The sequence below is a fragment of the Fukomys damarensis genome, unplaced genomic scaffold (genome assembly GCF_012274545.1).
Source record: "Fukomys damarensis isolate Sample0158 unplaced genomic scaffold, DMR_v1.0_HiC HiC_scaffold_16, whole genome shotgun sequence".
NCBI lineage: Eukaryota > Metazoa > Chordata > Mammalia > Rodentia > Bathyergidae > Fukomys > Fukomys damarensis.
The window spans coordinates 26779667-26798982 of record NW_022900928.1 but is presented as its reverse complement, the minus strand read 5'-3'; the positions used below and the strand labels follow the sequence as shown (position 1 = coordinate 26798982).

General features: G+C 41.5%; 1 long non-coding RNA gene across 4 annotated transcripts in view; it reads left to right on the top strand.

The window, feature by feature from the left end:
• LOC104847702 overlaps window positions 1–18964 on the top strand; it is a 20453-nt gene extending 1489 nt beyond the window's left edge. Inside the window, exons 1-3 of one of the 4 annotated variants that reach the window (XR_776219.2) lie at window positions 24–1284; window positions 15220–15358; window positions 16494–18964. This is a non-coding gene — a long non-coding RNA (uncharacterized LOC104847702). Of the gene's footprint in view, window positions 1–23; window positions 1285–13210; window positions 13279–13733; window positions 14018–15219; window positions 15359–16493 lie in introns of those variants that run through there. The other 3 variants (XR_004517440.1, XR_002024697.2, XR_002024696.2) reach the window with 3 other exon arrangements.
• The last annotated feature ends 352 nt before the right edge of the window (window positions 18965–19316 follow it).

Genomic DNA, 19316 nt, shown 5'->3' with positions numbered 1-19316 from the left:
AAAAAAAAAAAAAAAAAAAAGAAACTGTATCCCAGAGATACATGGTGTCTGATCTGCCAATCAGATGACTTAGGCCTGGAAAGCAGAGGAAAGAGCCTTGTCCTAGAACCCCACAGTCTTGTCTCATCTCTCCTGTGATTTCTATCTGAGCCCCGGGCTCCACTTCTGCAAAATAGAGTAATAATAATCCTTATCTGCGGGCCTGTCTAAAGTTCTTTTTTTCAGAGTTTTGCCCATGATCCATACTGAGTTCCCCAGGTTTGAGGAGCTAGTAGCTCCTCCAATGAGGGGCTGGAAGTTCAGCTTCCCTAACATTTCTCCAGACACGTCCATGATGAGATTTTGGAGGTCTAACACAAGTCTAGCACATCCTCAACAGAGTCCTCTTCTCATACAACCCAGAGTATCCCCACTTGGCTTCAACTTAAGCACCTTTGCTTTTATGATTTTACTTATTTACATTTCCTGGTAAAAAAAAAATTGTTGAAAGCACACAGAAGATTCTATGACTAAAAGAATTTCAAACATTGATCCAACCAGGAAGTTGAGACCTAGTGAGTCACACACAAGCACCTGCCAAGGGGTAGAGTAGCATTGAAGAAGCCTCCCCTGAACCCAGGGGCCAGGGCAGGCTTGCAGTGAAGGCCCAGGCAGTGTAATGGTCCCTCTGAGGTGGGTAATGGAGCCATAGGGGCATAGGGAGGGTTCCATTAACACAGAAGGTCGGCGGGGGGGCAAAGCCCTGGCCTTGGCTCCCCCCACCCCTGCATTAGGAGGCTTCCTGTCTTTTCAACCCTGTGGAGGCATTTGGCTCATGCAGACCTTCTCATCTTTCCTCTTTCGACTTCTCTCATTTCCCCTGAGAAAACCTGCTCTGAGAATCAGTGCCGGGAGTAGAGCCTCTCCCTAGTTCCGGCTCCAGCCTGGCTGGGGTGATGTCTCTGTCACCCCTCACTGCCATCCGAACACCTTCAAACTGAAGCCTTCTGCCTTTCAGTGGCCATGCTGAGCCCTCGACCACCTCCTGCCTAACATTTGCTGCTCCTTCTCCCTGCGTGTCCCCTTTATGCTTCTCTGCCTTTGACCTCCACTTTCTGGTTCATTGCTTTCCCCGTTCCAGGTGCTCTGCCTTTGCCATGTTGCTGTCCCTCTCAGTGTCTATTTCCCCCCTCTAAAAGGGATCTCTAACAAGGATCTCTCAAGGGCAGGCAGAGAGAATGCTGTACACAGTTATGTCCAGTACTCAGTACCGTCCTTGTCATGTGGCCAGCTTCTGTATCTGTGGTGAGTAAGAATTCTTTAGTGATCACCTTTTTTGTGCTAGCAATCGTGTTAAGCATCTCACTTAATCCTCAGGCATTACTATTCCCATGTTACATATAGGAAAACAGGCTCACAAAGAGGAAGTGAAAGTCCAAAGTCACACAGTGAGTCTGTGGTGGGTACCCTGGCTCTGGAACTGTACCCTATTGGGAAGGAAGGCCCTGCTGGGTTCCCAAGTGATGGCTGGCCTATAGCATTGGGACCTACACTGTTGGCTGTGGTTACACATGGCTGGGTTGATTCCAGCAGCTTTGTCTTCCTTGCTGCCTAGACCACTGCATGGGCCTGCACTGTCTCCTTCCCTCTGTGGCAGGAACTGTGCTCCTCAAGTTTCCCAGGTAGGGCCTGGAACTCTGATGCTAAGTGCAGCCTCGCATGCCAGGATGCAGTTACTGAGGGAGGCAGCCTTACAGAGCAGGAAGCCTGGACTAGGTTCTACCTCTCCCAAAGCAGGAATAGCTTTGTAATTTGCAGGACCTAGGGCAAAATGAAAATGTGGGCCTCTTGTTCAAAGATTACTAAATTTCAAGATGGGGACAGCAGAGTATTAAACCAAGTACAGAGACCTTCAAGTCATGTCCATAACTGTATAGGTTATACTCCCAGAAAGCCAGCTCTGTTCCCCAGCCTTGCATTGCTCATCTGTCAAGTGGGAGAATGGTAGCCACCTGATCAGGCAAGGTCAGGATGAGGTGGGAGGCATAAGTAGGAGGCCCTGGGGAACAGCATGAAGGCTGGGTAGAGGTCCCCATGGGCATCGTTGTTGCTGGGCCAATTCTTGCTGAGTTTGAATCCTTAGAATAGTGCCCTATTTGACTCAAAGGAGCAAATTGTCTTCTTTAGGATTGCACAGAGATTCAGTGGGGGAAGCCAGAGCCCTGGCCTGTCCCTCAGCAAAGCTGGTGCTTCTTGGAATACAGGCAAGGGAGAGAGGGTAGGAGGGAGGTGGAGAGAGGCTGCTCAGGACAAAGAGGTCCACTGTGCTGACACAAAGAAATAACCACAGAGGCCCTGTGGGAGGTGGGCCAAACAGATGGATGGAGCTGCGTGACTCTCCATGGTGACTGGGGAGCTGCTGGGAGCTGCCTCCTAGCTCCTCCCTGGTTGGGATGGAGGTGGAATGGCATGCAGGAAATGGATCAGTAAGGGGAACTGGCTGGATTCAGTGCGGTGCCTCTCACACCCTGCTCCGACCCCCAGAGCCAGAATCTGCCCCTCCTATCCCCTATCCTCCCCCAGATGCCTGCTTCATCTCACCTGTGTTCTCTACCCCAGTGAAGGAGGGGCTCAGGCAAATGACAGCACCACAGCTCCAGCCTCACAGTCCTGTGTCTAGCCACCCCCATCACTCAGAGGGGACGAAACATAAGTCACCAGTGTAGCACTGAAGCCCTCTGTGACCTGCCCTGTTGACTTTTCCACACTCATCCATCTCAATCTACCAGCCCCCCATGCTGCAGTCACATGGAACATCCCACCATTTTCCCTATGATTCTGCCCTGTCACACACAGCCTTGTGTTCAGTCATGCTTTTCCCTCATCCTGGGGTGCCCTTTCCCCTGCTCCATGTGGGCTGAAATCCTTTCTCCTTCACGAACCAGCCAAATGCCACCTCCACCAGCCAGCTCCCCTCCCACTCCACAGCTGGCCTGAACCTCACCTATTGACACATTCATCCACCCTGCCACAAATGTTGGATTTACCCGTTCCCTCCACTGCTCATTCCATGCTGGCATGTGCTGTGCTTGTTTGGATCCACAGAGCCAGCCTGGAAGGATGGGGGCATTTGGACAGGGCAGGTAGGTAAGCAAGGCAGTGGAAAACAAGTCACAGAGGAGCAATGACAGGAGCCCTACCCCAAAAGTTTTTCTGGCTCAGTATGGCTCTTGAGTTCAGACAGAGTGGGGTCCAGAATGGTAAGAGTTAAATGGTTGGGGCATTGTCATTTATAGTTAAGAGGTTCAAAAGAGCCAACTCATCAAGGGCTTTATACTTCATACTAAGGAACTTTTGTTTGATTGCTAAAAAACACCTGCATTTATTTCTTAGTCAGGTTCACCAAGTAATTGACTTTGCTTTTATCTTTATTATTTCCTTCCTCTTTATTACTCTGAGGTAGTTTTTCTGTATTTTTTTCTAGAAGTTTATTAAAGTGAATTCCTATTTTGTTATCATTCTCTAATGTAAGCATTTAAGGCTGTCGTATTCCTCTGAATTCAACGTTGGCTGCATTATGTATATTTATTTAAATATGCAAAGCTTTCATTATTTTATAACTCATTGGTAATTTTTTTTGAAACAAGGTCTTGCTATGTATTCCAGGCTGGCCTTGAACTAGCTATGTAGCCCAGGCCAGTCTCAAACTTACAGTGATCATCCTGCCTTAGCCCCCCAAGTGCTAGGATTATAGGTGCATGCCACCATGCTCAGCTATCATAAAAATTTTAACTATTCTTGACCCAACCAAAACTCTTTTTAGAGGAGCAGTTAGGTTTGGAAGACCTTTATTTTATTTATTATTTTTAATTTAAATCTATTTTATTTGTAGAAACCTGATAGAACACATTATTTCCTTAAAAACAATGTTTCCAATCCAAATAAATTGTGGTCAGAATAAAACCTCAGGATATTTGTCTTAAGTCATTGCATTGTGTGGTTAATAAGTGGCAAACAGATATGATGATAAGTGATATAGCCAGAGTTATTGCCAAATTTGACATTTTCCATTTCTATGCCATCCTGAAAGAAAGCCACATATATCATGTATTATATGATGTCACATTATCCCTCATAGTCATTCAGGAGAGCAACCATGCCAATAAAGAACTGTTATAGAGATTTAAAATGGCCAAGTAAAGACCAGCAGCAAAATAAAGCCTCTTTAGCACTTGAGACACCTGGAAAACAATTCAGCAAAGAGAAAAAGGAAATAGAGCCCCAGGAATCAAGAAAGAGCTGACAGGAAAACTACAAACTGCAAACTGAAGAAACTCAAGACAAAGCAGACAAAAGAATGAAGCAGTCTGTACTAACTCCAGGTCCTGTCTTTGCACACACAAGGTAGGCTTGGAGAAGGTCTGCAACCCCAGGGAAAACAGTCTGGCAGCATTAGCCCCAAAAGGAGCCCGTGGTTGTTGTAAGCCACAAATACAGCATGGGGTGTTACTCCAAAAGTGACTCTGCATAGTGGTCTAGAGTAGGAGAAGAAATTTATTTCAGTGTCCACCATACTTAGGAGTGATATAATCAGAAGCCATTTGGGAACGAGTTTATTGATTAAGACTGAACTACCCTGGGAATCAGAAGTCATGGGATAACTTTGCTAATTTCACCCTACCACAGTGACTGGGTAGGAGATGGCCGCAATGGATAGTCATGGTGAAGGAGTGGGCTAGTTGCAGATCCCCTGAGACGTTTAAGCAGTGGCAAGCTCAGGTTGCGAAGGACGCAATGGTACCACACTCTGTAGTGAGAAACCAGGCTGGTTGTGTAGTTTTTCTGAGGAGGCTGTGTTTGAAAGTGCTAACACTAAGTCCAGCTAACTGCTTGACTCCCTCTCACTGCCAAATTTCAGCACGGAGTTCAGGGTCGCTCTGCTTTTCCCACCTGCCCACATGATCAGGATATATCTTGGCTTGGACATTTGCCACATCTTGAGGTGTATGAACAGAGAGGCATCTGGAGCAAAGGAAGTACTTCATGAACCCAGAGGCCATAAAGCTAGGAATGATTTGGAACACATAGAAGGACACAAACACCAGGAGCCACTGCATGGAATAAAGCACAGAGGCAGATACCACGTTATTGACTGACCATGCCCAGGAGGAAAGGTGGAACAGGACACAGTATTCACACAGCAAAAAGTGGGTGTGGAAACAAAATAAACTCTAATTGTGACTCACTGTCCCCAACTCATATCAGGTGCTTCTCATGTCATCAGCCCTGGGAAAAAAACATTTAACCAAATTTTGCAGGTATTTCTCTTTTTCTTTGTTTTTTTTTGCGGGGGTAGTTTTGTTTCTTTTTATTTCTTTCTTTTGCTCTTTGGTTTTAGTCTTTTTTCTTATCTTCCTTTTCTTTTTATTGTTTGTCATATTCTGTTACTTTTACCTAATTATATTAACTTTCTTTTATTCTTTAATCATATTTTTAATCTCACTTTTCTCTCCTCAGCTTCCTTTTCTTTCTTTTTCAAACTTTATTTCTTTTATTTTCCCCTTCCTCAATTTTTATTATAAATACTATGAAGCTTTATTAATTTTCAGTTATTTAATTGACTCTATGCTGTTACTGTTAAATTATTTTGTATTATCGATGATGGTATAGTTATTGCCTTTAGTTAGATATTTACTGTAAATCAATATTTGGTTTGTCTTTATTTCTACATTATTATTGCACATCTCTTTTTATTGTTAAGGGTGGTATTGTTGTAGCTATTATTGATTCCTATGGCATGTTCATAACTGGTTTGTCTGACTCTGTTATGATTGCTGATTCATTTTCTATCATTAATGGTAGTATAGTTATTCTTTTAATTGGCTTTTAGTGTATGCCAATATCTCATTTGTCTGTGTCATCAACATTACTGTGGTTCATTTTCTCCTTTCTGAGTGGTACTGGAGATCAAGCCCCCAGAAGACGGTTGCACATATGATGACCTTCAAACATCACAACGAGACTATAACATCAAAATAGAATCAAAATCCAGAGGTAGCACAGTGAGACAGGATCTAACCCAAGAGATCTCTACAGTAGTGACCGAGCTTCTTTACCCTAAGTGATCTTCAACACCAAAACAATAGAAGCACAAGAAAGTTGACCCCCAAAGCCCGAAAGTCCCCCAGAGCTTACCTCATGAACACTAAAGCAGAACAAGCTATAGGCAAGAACTCAAAAACCAAATGTTCAAAATATTTGAAGAGATGAAAGAGGAAACATATAAGTGACTGCATAAGAGGATTTAATTAAGCACATAGGATTTTGCCAATAAAATGTTCAGTGAGCTTAAAGAAGAAACAAAAAAATTGAGTTAAGACAATGTAAGACATGAATGGCCACTTTGGAAAAGAATTAGAAAGCATGACAAGAAAGCAAGCAGAGATAGATGATAGGAAAACTTCAATGGAAAGCATGGGTAGCATATTGGACTGATGTGAGAAGAGAGTGACAGAAATAGAAAACAAGGCGAATATAGTAGATCATATACTCTTTGATACCCTAAAAATAATAAGATACCATGCAAGATAGATTCAACAGCTTCAAGATGACCCAAGAAAAAAAGAAAAAGAAATCAACTCAGGATTATAAGAATAAAGGCAAAAATTAAAAGACAACTCAAAAGGTATAAAAATTTTTCACTAAAATCATAGTGGAAAACTTTCCAAATCTAGGGAAATAATTCAGTATTCAAGTACAAGAGGTATATAGAACCCCAAATAACTACAACTAGACACATCATAATCAAAATTTCAGAAATTCAACAAAAGGAGAGAATATTAAAGATGTTAGAGAAAAACAGGAAGTAATCTTTAAAAGTAGGCCCGTTGGAATAACTGTGGATTTCTAGCACACACCTTAAAGGCAAGGAAAGCTTGGAATAAACTTTTTCAAGCCCTTAAAGAAAAAAAATTGTCAGCTCAGACTTTTATATCCTGAAAAATTAGTCTTCAAAACTGACAGAGAAGTAAAGACTTTGTATAACAAAGAAATCCTAAAGATATTCATGACCCCTAAACCAGCATTGCAGAAATGGGAACCCTAGAGACTGAGCATCAAAGAATTAAATGAGAAGTATACATTCAACTGGGAGAGTAGTTAAACAAAAGGGGAAAAAATAAGAGAATCAGCACTGGAAAAATAATGCAATGACAGGGTTCAATAAACACTTTAAAATAACTCTCAGTGTCAATGGTCTCACCTCCCCAATCAGAGACTGGCAGATTGGATCAAAAAACAAAACACCACCATATATTGTTTACTTCCTCCAAAAGGAAGTAGATGGACTAAAAGTGGAAAGATAGAAAAGGATACTCTATTCAACTAGAACAGGAAAATAAGCAGGAGTAGCTATTTTATTTGAAACAACGGACTTTAAGTCAAAATTGATGAGAAGAGACTAAGATGACCACTACATACTGATAAGGAGAATAATTCAATAGGGAGAGATGACAAATGTGAATATCTATGCACCAGAGGTCAGCACACTCAATTTCATAAAACAAAAACTACTAGACTTAAAAGGACAGATTATACACCAATACAGTCATAGTGAGGGACTCCAGTAAGCCATTCTCACAATTAGAAAGGACAACCAGACCCTTCCCAAAGTCAACAAAGATACATCAGAACTAAATCACATCACTGAATAAATGGACTTAACAGATATCTACAGTTTTTCATCCATCACAACAGAATATATACTTTTCTAAACAGCACACAAAACAGTTTCCAAAATAGACGATATCAAGGGAAGGTAGGGGTATGGGGAAAAAATAAGGACCACAATACATCATGTACCAGTACATCATGTAAAGGTACAAGTTCCCAATGATGAATGTAACTGTATTGCAAACCTAAAATATACCAATAAAGTTAAATGGAAAAAAAGCACAAAAAAGCAAAAATAGACTGTATCTTAGGCCATAAAGCATGCTTAAAAATAAACACAAAAGAATCAAAATAATTGTCTGTATACTATCAGATCATAGTGGAATGAAGCTAGAAATCAACAGCAAAAGAAACCACAGAAACAACCCAAACACATAAAAATTAATTAACACACTACTGAATAATCGGTGGATCACAGAAGAAATCAGGGAAGAAATAAAAAAGATTTCCTAGAATCAAGTGACAATGAAAGCACAACATACCGAAACCTGTGGGACACAGTGAAAGCAGTTCTAAGAGGGAAGGTTAAAGCTGTAAATGTACCCATAACAAGAATGGAACGATCCCAAATAAATAATCTGATGGTGCTTCTCAAGGTCGTAGAAAAACAGCAACAGTCAAAATCTGAAATAATAGAAGGGAAGAAATTTAAAATGTCAGAGCAGAAATGGATGAAATAGAAGCCAAAAAACAATACAGAAGATCAATGAATCAAAGAGCTGGTTCTTTGGAAGGATGAAAAGGGAGTTTGGGAATTGGGGAAGCAAAAGGGAGGGTAGGAAAAGTGGAAGCAAAAAGGATGAAGATACGGTATAGGTATCGACACCCCTACAATGAATGTGTTTAGTATGTACTGCAAACATATAATAATAAAAAAAATTTAAAAATAATTCAAACTCAAAACAAACTAACAAAAGAACTGTTATAAAAAGTTTTACTCTTTCTGGTCTCTGTTCTTTAGTTTTTCTTTGATTTAATACAATCTTTTCTTTATTTTTAAACTGAGCTATATCTCCAGCCCAGTTTTATGTAATCTTTGATGTACTTAGGTGCTTCTTGTAGGCTTCTTTTGTGAAACTGGCTTGTCACAAGTGATACTTCACAAGGATGCCACCCCCAGTGATCATAGTGCTGTTAGAATGTTTGTCCTCAAGGCCTTCAGCAGAGGCTGTTCCATTAAGGAGCCAGTCATCAAAGTTACCTTTAGTCTGACTGACTTGACCTCCACCTCCAGACAGCCCTCTTGAGATCTCCCAGGTCTTCCTAATGTCTGAGAAAACATCATGGTGCCTGATGAGATCCTGGTACATAATCATGATGGAGTCTGGGGAGAGCCAAGAGTGGTGCTGGGCAGGAAAGAGTAAGTAGGAAAAGTCTTTAAATGGGAAGATCACAAGTTTGAACCCATTCTGGGCAATTTTGTGACCCCAAAATAAAATTTTAAAAGAGATCAGTGGTAGATTAGTGGTAGAATACTTGCCTAGTGTGCATGAGGATCTAGGTTCAGTCTCTAGTACTGAAAACAAACAAACAAACAAAAAAACCCAAGCTGGGCCTGGTGGTGAATATTTGTAATTCCAGCATCCAGGATGCTGAGGCAGAAAGATTCTGTCTTAATTACTTTTCCTATTTCTGAGACAAAATACCCAATGCCCAAAGTAAAAGGAGCAAAGGTTTTAGCTCACAGTTAGTAGAGGTTTTAGTTCATAGTTAGCTGGCTCCAAGGCAGAGGGGCATAGCAGAGAAGAAACAGTGCGTGATGGGCAGAAGGCAGTAAAGCATCAAAGTAGTGACAAGCAGCAAGCCACAAGCAGTGACAACAGCAGCCCTCTTTCTCTTCCTTATATTTTATCCAGGCTACCTAGCATCACACCATGAATCAATCCCAGCATCACACTCTCTAGATCCAGCCACCTCTGAAAAGCCCTATTACCGCGTGAGGCTTTGGGGGAGACATCTAGATAAAAACCATAACAGATTCCAAGTTGAAGCTCATCCTGGGCTTTGAGATAGAGACCCTATCTCAAAATTTAAAAAAGGAGTTGGAGATGTACTTACATGCAAAAGTCCTGAATTCAATTCCTAGTAATGCCAGAAAAAAGGTAGTAAGACTTTCCAGTTTTACTGTATGTATGCGGGGAAGGGTTAAATGAAAGTATATAAAGGATTGAGGTCAGCAGCATATACTTTATTTTGAAAGGACATTTAAAAATGGGCTCTACCTCTTATTATTTTATTAATCTAGTTCTACTATATACATATGTAACACACACATATATAATATTGTAAGATAATGTATATCCCTACTTATTTTTTGCCCACCTAACCCACCATGCTGATAGTCACAGATCTTCCAATACTTTTTTGTTTATATTAATCTCTCCCTCCAGTTCCATTTCATCCTTTTTCGGTCGAATATGTTTGTGATGCATAATAAGTACATTCATCTTGGGCCACTTCATCTATTTTGATACTATATTATTCAATAAGTAAATGTTCTTCCTCACTGTGAATTACATGCTTTATCAGTAAAACCTCTCCCACTTTTGTCTCATTTCACACATTTAGCCACAATTTTATTTATTATCATGCCCTACTTTACTTCATTTGTTTTTAACCAAACTTAGGTTTGTCTGTGCTTCTTCATGTAAACTTCCAATGTCATTTAACTGTTTTCCTTCAGTTGTTGTTTTTTGGTTGTTTTGAGACAGGGTCTCACTATGTAGTTGAGACTGATCTGGAACTCACTATGTAGCCCAAGGCTGGACTCAAACTCACAGAGTACCTCCTGCCTCAGCCTCCCAAGTGCTGGGAATACAGGCAGGTGCCACCACGCCTGGCTTAACTATTTTCTTTAAAATTCTGAATGAGTAGTATATTTCCGTTGTTCAAAAATTCGAAATATAGGGGGAAAAAGAGGTGCAGAGGAATATTACCCTCCATCCCTATCGTTTATCTGCTCAGTCTCCATTCTTCTTACCATTTCTCTCTTTTCTCTCACTGGAAAGTATTTTTATTAGTTTCTCGTGTATTTTTGATTGTGTGTGTGTGTATTTGTGTGCAAATACAATGTCTCCACTTTTTTTTTTAAACACAAAATGCAGCATATTGTATACACTGATCTTGCATTTTATCACTTATCAGTGTGACTTGGGATATTTCCAAATCAGTACATTGGAAGCTCCCTCAGTCATTTTAGATTGAGGCTGCATAGTATCCAGATGTTTGATAATTAGCCAATCATTTATTCATGGATATTTGGGTTGCTGCTGTTTTTTTTTTTTTGCTAGTGAAAACAATGCTGCCATGAATAACTTTGCATATACTTTTTGCTCAGGTACAAATATATGTAGGAAAAATCCACATAAATGCTATCACTTGCTTGAAAGGATTGTACATTTGTAGATTCTATAACAACTGCTAAGTTTTTCCCACTTGGGGTTGTTCCAATTTTTCTCCCCTCAGCAACATATAAAGGTGCTGTTTCCCATAGCATTACCAACACTATTATATCCAACTTTTAGATATTTGCCTATCCAATAGGTGAAAAATCATGTCTCAGTGTAGTTTTACTTTGCCTTTCTCTTGTTTTGAAAGCATCTTTTCATAACAAAGAAATCATTTAAGAGGCATTTGCATTTCCTTTTTTTTTTTTTGGTACAGGGATGGGGATCAAACTCTCAGGCCCTTGTGGCCCTTGTGCTTGCAGGGCAGATGGCTGAACCACTGTGCCAAATCCCCGGCCCACATTTCCTTTTCTATTATTTCCTGTAGTCATTTTCCTATTAGGTGTTGGTCTTATTTATGCTTATTGGCTTTTTATATTTTGGGAAGATGATCAATCCTATGTCACTTGAATTGAGAATGATTTTTCCCAATTTGTCATTTATCTTTAGACTTTCACTTAGTATTTCAAAAATATTTTTCCCCAGTGCTGGGGATTGAATTCAAAAATATTTTTATTGTAGAACTTTTAATTTTCTGTGGTTTATTAATCTTTCCTTCTATGACTTCTATATATTGAGCTATACTAGGAAAGGCCTTTTCTGTTCCATATCTCTTCCCTATACTTCCTTTTAATACTCTTTTGTCTCTTTTATGTGTATATTTTAATACCTTTAGATATTCTGTGTTATGTATTTCTTTTTTATTATATCAAGCTATAATTATGAATATAAAATATTAAATTAAGAAAAAATATTGGGGAGACATTGTTGTATTAATACTAGGATTAATTAATACTAGGATTAGTATTAATTGATGTATAAATAATACAAAAAGCATAAGTAATAAAAAATAAACAAGATAAGGTGAACTATATAAGATTGAAATGTATAGTGCATCAAAGGACACTGTCAACAGTGTAAAAAGGCCACCCACAGAATAAAAGAAAACTGAAAGCAAATATTCGCAAATCATATATCTCATAAAGAATTAATATCCACTATTTCAAGTATTTCTTATTAGCAACATACTGTGTAGTTGAATTTGTTTTTAAACACGAGAATGTGAGAATCTTTGCCTTTCATAGCATAGTTTAGTCACATGGTTTAATTTATTCTATGTCATAATTAACATGGTCTTTTTTGCTTCTTTATTGCTTTATTTCCTTTGTTCTTTGCTATACATTCTTTCCCTTGCATTTATTGTCTTTAATGACTAGAAAGTAAAAATCAAGTTTGTAATTATACATATATTTTCAGATTTGTCCAACAATGTATTTAAATTCATATATATATTAAATTACCAAAGAATATAAAATATGCCACTTATTACAGTGCACTGGCTGCTTTTCACTCTGTTATCCTCCACCTTTCAAGGGTCAGAGAGCATAAGTAGTTTGCCTGAGGGCACTAGATAATTTGTGCTGATCTGTATGTAAGAAATTTATCAGGCATAAATCAGTCAGGGCACCAATGGGCGGAAAGGGAGGAAATCTCAGGCTGCTGAAAGTGAGAGAAGTGTGAATTCCTCAAAGCCACATCTCCAAGACCGCACAAACCTTTGACATCAAATGCTTGGATTTTTGCCAATCTGATAAATGAAAATCATGCCTCAGTGTAGTTGTGGTTTACATTTCTCTTATGGGTGAGACCAAGCATCTTTTCACACGTTTGAGAGCTGCTGGCATTTCTGTTTCCACGAACAGCCTATTCATATCCTTTACCCACTTGGGAGCACCCAACAAATAACCACCACATCAAACACCCAGCACTGTTTGCTTTAAGAGTGCCGAGCAGATGACTGAGTTTTATTTTTTTTCTCATAGAAAGTCATTTCACCTGAACTCTCAGAACAATTTTCTTCTTCCTTGTGCTGTACAGTCTTTTCCCAGATCTTATTTTGGTGGTTTTTATTCATTCTATCTTGATCAGGCAGAAATAAAGAAAGGCCAAGCAACCACTTCCCGATCCTCTCCACTTTGTGCTGTACTGCTCCGTAACAGTGAATGTCTCAATTCCACCATTAGGCAGACAGTGATGAGAAGAGAAGAAGAGAAGCTCACGAGTGGGCGTGGATTAGGAGAACCATCTGCATTAACATCAATGATGACAATTAAAGTGGCATGTAAATAGCATAATATATATGTAAATTTATTTGTATATGTATGTCTATACCAAATGTGCACATACTCAATTTATAGACACATGTGATTTTTATTCTCATAATTACTCTGTAAGATAGGTGCTATTACTATCCCCATTTTACAGATGACAAAGGTAAGGCATAGAGAGGTTGTGTAACTTGCTCAAGCTCACACAGCTAATAACGGATAGATCCAGAACTCTACCCACTGGTCTTGGGACCTGTGCCCTATTCTACTCTGAGTTGGATGATCATTTCTGTGTTGTTAGAGTCTGGCCAAAAGCCCCGCTGGTCAGGACTACTCCTGTCTCCCTGAGACAGAGGTAGGTGGCAACCAGTCTGCCTCATCTACTATGGAACCACTGGTTCTTTATTCATTAATTCATTTCATCATCTGATTCATTCACTCAACCGATATTTATTTATTGAGTATTTACTATGTCCCAAGTCCCGTGCTAAGTGCCAGAGATATCAAGATAAATTAAATATGGTCCTTGTCCTTAAATATGGAGCTTGTAGTAAAGAGAGATAGGAAGACAGAGCATGGCTTAAACTGGCTGGGAAAGGATGCATGGGAAGATCCCAGAACACCCGGGCAGAACTGCACATGTGGACTCCTTATTAGACCTTGAGCGGCTTCTGATCTAATTGTGATGTAAGCATGGGAAAACACGAAAAGGAGACAGACACCACCAAGAACTTGCCCTCGTGCCCTCCTCAGGTAACTCCCAAAGGTAGACTTTTTTTTCTTCTCTTTTTACTCAGCCTAAACTGGCTCTGCAGAGCCCAGTTTATTTCCTTACCCTATCCTTTATTTTTGCTACCTGCCACCATTTTTGCTGGTTTCATTCAATTCCGGACAGAAAAGGACCTAGAAATTACCTCTAAGCAGAGACTCCAGCGCCCCAGAATGACCAGTTAATGACACCGTAAGATACATGCTGTTCTGTTTCAGAGGGAGGAGCAGCAGTTGTGTTATCCAAGAATGTGTTTCTCAATTTGTCCCCACCTACTATTTAGTTAGTGCAATTTCTCCCTTGTACCTTGCCCTAGGCTCTTATCTCTAGTTTATGTAACATCCGTTTAAATTTTTGTACTTCTGCATGTCTTTCTGAGCATTTTCTCAGAGTATCCAGACTGAGCTGATGAATCATGTCTGCTGTCTTTTTCTTTTTAATCCCAGAAAAGTGGCCTTGTCATGAAGGGTGGGGAGCCAGAGAAGGCTTCTGAGTAGGGCAAATGGCCCTACTTTGAATAACCACTCTGCCTTTAGTGTGAAAAATAAATTGAATGGAGGTGATGGGGTGGCCTGCCCAGCCAGGAGACTGCTCAATAGTCCAGATGGAGCAGAGATCTGAGCGAAGGCTGTGGCAGGGTTCGGGATGGAGATACGAATGCACAGACTGTTAAGGAAATAGAACTGAATGAGCTTATTAAATCATTTGACAATGTTTAAGGAGCAGCCAAGGTCCAGGAACTTTCCTAGGTGCCAACAACACAGTGGGGCACAGGATAGGCATAGTCTCTGCCTTTGCTGAGTTTGGAGTTGGGGGAGATGGACAGTTGGAGCCTTTATGATACAAGGTGCCACAGGAGAAGTCCGGGGGAATACAGAACAGAAGCTGGCATGTGAAGGATGTGAGGGAGGAGTCCATGAGGAGTAGAGGGTGGTGTTCTTTAGGAACCCGAGTAGGCAGAACCCCATGGAGGTCTCTCTGGGTCTCCCAAGGCCAGGGCAGGACAGCAGTGCGGAGATGGTGAGCAAACGACTGCTGAGAGAATAACAGTTATCCAGCCATGAATACTGTATAGTCCCAGCCTGGCCTTTAAAGAGGAAGGTGCAGAAAGAAACTTGAAGTATCAGGAAATGCAGTGGTTACTCAATGCCCACAAGCTGTCAACCTCTTTCCTGTTACCCAACAGGCCATGTGAGGCAGCTATGACTCTCCTGGTGCCCAGTGACCAGTCATGTATTTGGGCGTGGGTGTCGGGTGACCTAGCATTGTTAGAGGCCATCCTGGAGCCAGAAGAGAGAGAAGAACCAGTCCTGTAAAGACCCCAGGTATGCATCCCCTGATGTAGGCCCTTCCTTTGATTCCAGCATTTCCCTTGTGTGTGTCTGCCACAGCACCAAGCCCCCAGGTCCGGGTCTGCCCAGAGAAGGAACTGGTCATTACACTGTGAGTCCTCTGTGCTCAGCCCAGACAACCCCTTCCTGGAACACATGATGCAAAATTCTCCTGAATTTTTTTCAGAGAGAGCTATACCCAGATCTGCAGGGACTCATTTTCCCACTCCTAGGAGGAGACCCACCAGGAGCCATTCAGACACCTGTGCTATATTCCTTTTTTCTTTTTTTCCTATGGTGCTGGAGATTGAACCCAGGGCCTCATGCATGCTGGGCAAGTGCTTTACCACTAAACTATGTCCTCAGCCCACCTGTCTCATTCTTGGCACGTGGCAGGACACCCACAGTTATGTCTCTGAGCAGATGTGCTGCAGGTCAGAAAGCATCTGACCCAGAATGGTGAAGGTGCCAGTTCACTGCCCACCACTACTCCTCCCTCCATCAATATCTAAGAGCCTTGGAAGTATAAAAAGTTCCTCTCATCATGTTGTCTATCTGCCCCCCACTTTTGGTACCGGGGATTGAACTCGGGTCCTTGCACTTGCAAGGCAGGACACCGAACCGCTGAGCTAAATCCCCAGCCCTATCTGCCCCTTTAAGGAGTCCCATTTGTCCTATCCAGGCCTTGATCACAATTCCCTGTACAATAGGAACTCACCTGGGACCAGAAACCTGCCTTTGGTGACTCCTCTGAGGTTCTCCTCTTTATCTAGAAGGACACAGATCCCCTACCTTCTTCCCAGGGCTCAGAACAGACCACAGGAGCCAGAGCAGAGGCAAGGGTAGTGTCTTTGCAATCACTACTCTGGCTCCCTTCTATCCCTAAGAGGGGAGGAAGTAAACAGGAAGTCCATTCTTCAAAGCCACAGTTAGTGTCATCACAGGCAAACTGTCATTGGGGCCACATCAAGGCCAAGAAGGGCAGAGGCACGCCAGTTGCTTCAAGCAGGAAGCTGAAGTGTCATTGACTATTTTGAGACAGTATGTCAAAGTGGTTGAAAGCACTGGGATTATGTATAAGCAGTGTGCCTTGATTCTTAACCTTTCTGGGGCCTCCATTTTCTTGTAGGTAAAGTGGGTAATGCCGTTGACCTAGCCAGTGGGTGCTCAGATGAAAAGGCTATGGAGGAGGAGGACGACCCAGGGCAGCACAGAAGAAGTGCTCAGTGAATCTGGGTTCTGCATGGCTGCTGCTGGAGACAGCACAAGCTGAATGGGCCCTGCCTGGCTCCTTGGAATCCCCTTCAGGCCAGCCTGCCTTCCCTGCCAGGGCTGGAGCCCTACCAGCCAGTGCTGACAACAGCAGCCCGTTGTTGGCTTAGAAGCAGAAGTCCTGCTCCACCCTGCCAGATGCACAGCTAAGTTGGCTGCACCCCGTCTTGTGGCTCCCCACCCTTAGGATCTTTTCTACCTGACAGCCAGCCCCAGCTCTCCTTCCTTGTCCAAAATCCTTTATTTGTATTGCTCTTCAAAAAGAAATTAGGTGTTTTCTGAAATTTCCCAAGTGCCTGCTGGGAACAGGGCCTAGTAAGGAGATCTGCTGAGGGCAGAGATGAGGCAGAGGGAATCAAACAGCCAGCCCAGGGCTGGGCAGGAAGTGGCCAGGCAGGAGCTGTGGCCCCACTTCTGAGGCAGCCACACTCTGCCAGTTCAATCCAGTCTCAAGGATTAAACAACATTTTGTTCTTGTTTGACTCTTGAAATAACGACCCTTCATTGCCCGGCATTTGAAAAACACTGAAAAATATAAAACAGAAAATAAACACCCCTGCCCACCCTGATTTACACAGGTAGTAGATGTTAAGAGTTTGATGGGTTGTCTTTGCATGCTGACCTAGTCATAATGTATGTGTAATTTTGTGTCCTGCTTTTTGTCATTCATTATAATAGTGCAAAATATTTCTGGGTTTTTTTCAAGTCAGCCAGTTAAATTCTAATTCCATTAGTTTCAGCCCATCATTTAACAACAATCTTTAATTTTAGTGGAGATTTAGCTGCCCCTTCCCAGGATAGAGTGGTGCTGGTAACAGCCAGAAGGAGGAAGAAGGAGAGCAGGAAAAGAAAGAGGAAGAAAAGTGATAGAAGGAGACCAGACTGAGACCATGCACATCTATCCTCTCTGCCTTTCTCTCCTCTGCCTCCTGCTAAATATTTCTCAGTATTAGGGCAGTAACCCTACTGTCAGAGTCACTCAGGCCCACCTCATGTTCTTCTGAGTCTTTCACTTGCTTACTCCTCCTACCCAACCCAAAAGAGAAGGGTGCTCAGTCTCTGCTGGGGTAAAAGCCTTCCTCTACAGGGCCAGCACTATATGCCTTGGGCAGCAAAGACCCTGTCCCAGATACCCTGCTTCCACTTGGCTCCTCTGCACACTTGTCATATGACCTGATTTCCAGGGCTTTGTAGCCTGGTCACCTTCTCTTGGCTCAGAGCAACCCCAGCAAGTCAGAGAGGCTGGTAAGGTGGGTGTAGAGCACGGAAGGACAGTGCCCTTTTCTATTGTGGTTGCTAGGCCTCTGTTAATGCAACCTACCTTAACATTTGCTTATTTGGCAGCCACCACATTGGCTTAGGTAACACTTGCAGTCAGCTTGAACTCTGAGTTCCTTCTTTCTTACATTATTGTTAATAAACCAATTTTCCCATATCCTATGCTTGAGAATCTTTTAAAGAAACCGCATGTAAAAGTTGATACTTTGCCCTCATTGTAGATTTGCATTATGATGTTCAGATTGCTTTCCTAGCTTCTTGTCATGAGTGAACTTGGTATGTGTACATCCTGTCTTTATCTAACCTATCAATAAGTTATTACCATGAACTTGGCCCAATTTTAGTATATGTGCTGCAGACGTGAGCCCACCATGAACTTGGCCCAAGACAGAACTCCCTCTTCACAAGCTTTGGTCCATAATCAGAGCCATAGTTTGATCAGCTTGCTAAAAAAATCTGTGCAGAAATGTCACCTCTTAAAAAAGTCCAGTCATGCATTAGTAGACACCTAAAGAGTTGAAATCAGATATTCAAACAAATACTCTTACAGGAACGTTCCTATTACAGGAATGTTCACAGCAGCATTATTGACAATAGCCAAAAGGTGGATATAACCCAAGTGTTCATTAACAGTTGAATGGATAAATAAAATATGTGGTGTGCCTAAAATAAAATATTAGCCATAAAGAGGAATAAAGTTTTGATAACGCTATAATATGGAGGGACCTCAAAAGCATTATGCTAAGTGAAAGAAGCCAGAAATTAAAGGTCACATATAATATGATTTCATTTAAATGAAATATCCAGAATAAACAAATCCATAGAGAAGGAAAGCAGACTGATGGTTACCAGGGGCCGGAGGGAGAAAGAGATAGGGAACAACTGTTAATGGGTACAGAGTTTTCTTTTGTTGTGATGAAAATGATTTGTAACTACATACAGGTGGCAGTTGTACAACACTGTATATGTAGTAAATGCTGCTGAATCATGTACTATATGATGGTTAATTTTATGTTATGTGCATTTCATTTCAATAAAATATACATTTGCAAAAGGAAAACATCCAATTATATATTCATCAGACAATCTTGTACTGGGTACTCAGGACACTGAAATGAATCAAAGTTGGTCTCTGCCAAAGCCAATAGAGCTCAAAGCCTTAGAAGCTGAATTGGGATTGTTGAACCCAGAATTCAAATGCTTCCCTCTGAGATTCACTTTCTTCATGGGTCTTTTCATTGGTAACCATGATCACCACCATGCAGACTTCCAGGGGCAGTACCCCTCCTGCCTCTGTGATGAGCACATGCAGCCTTTCAGTATCTTTGCCCTGGAGTCACCTGGCCACCACTGCCTCAGCCATGTGATCAAGCTTAATATCATTGGCGATGAACCATGCTGA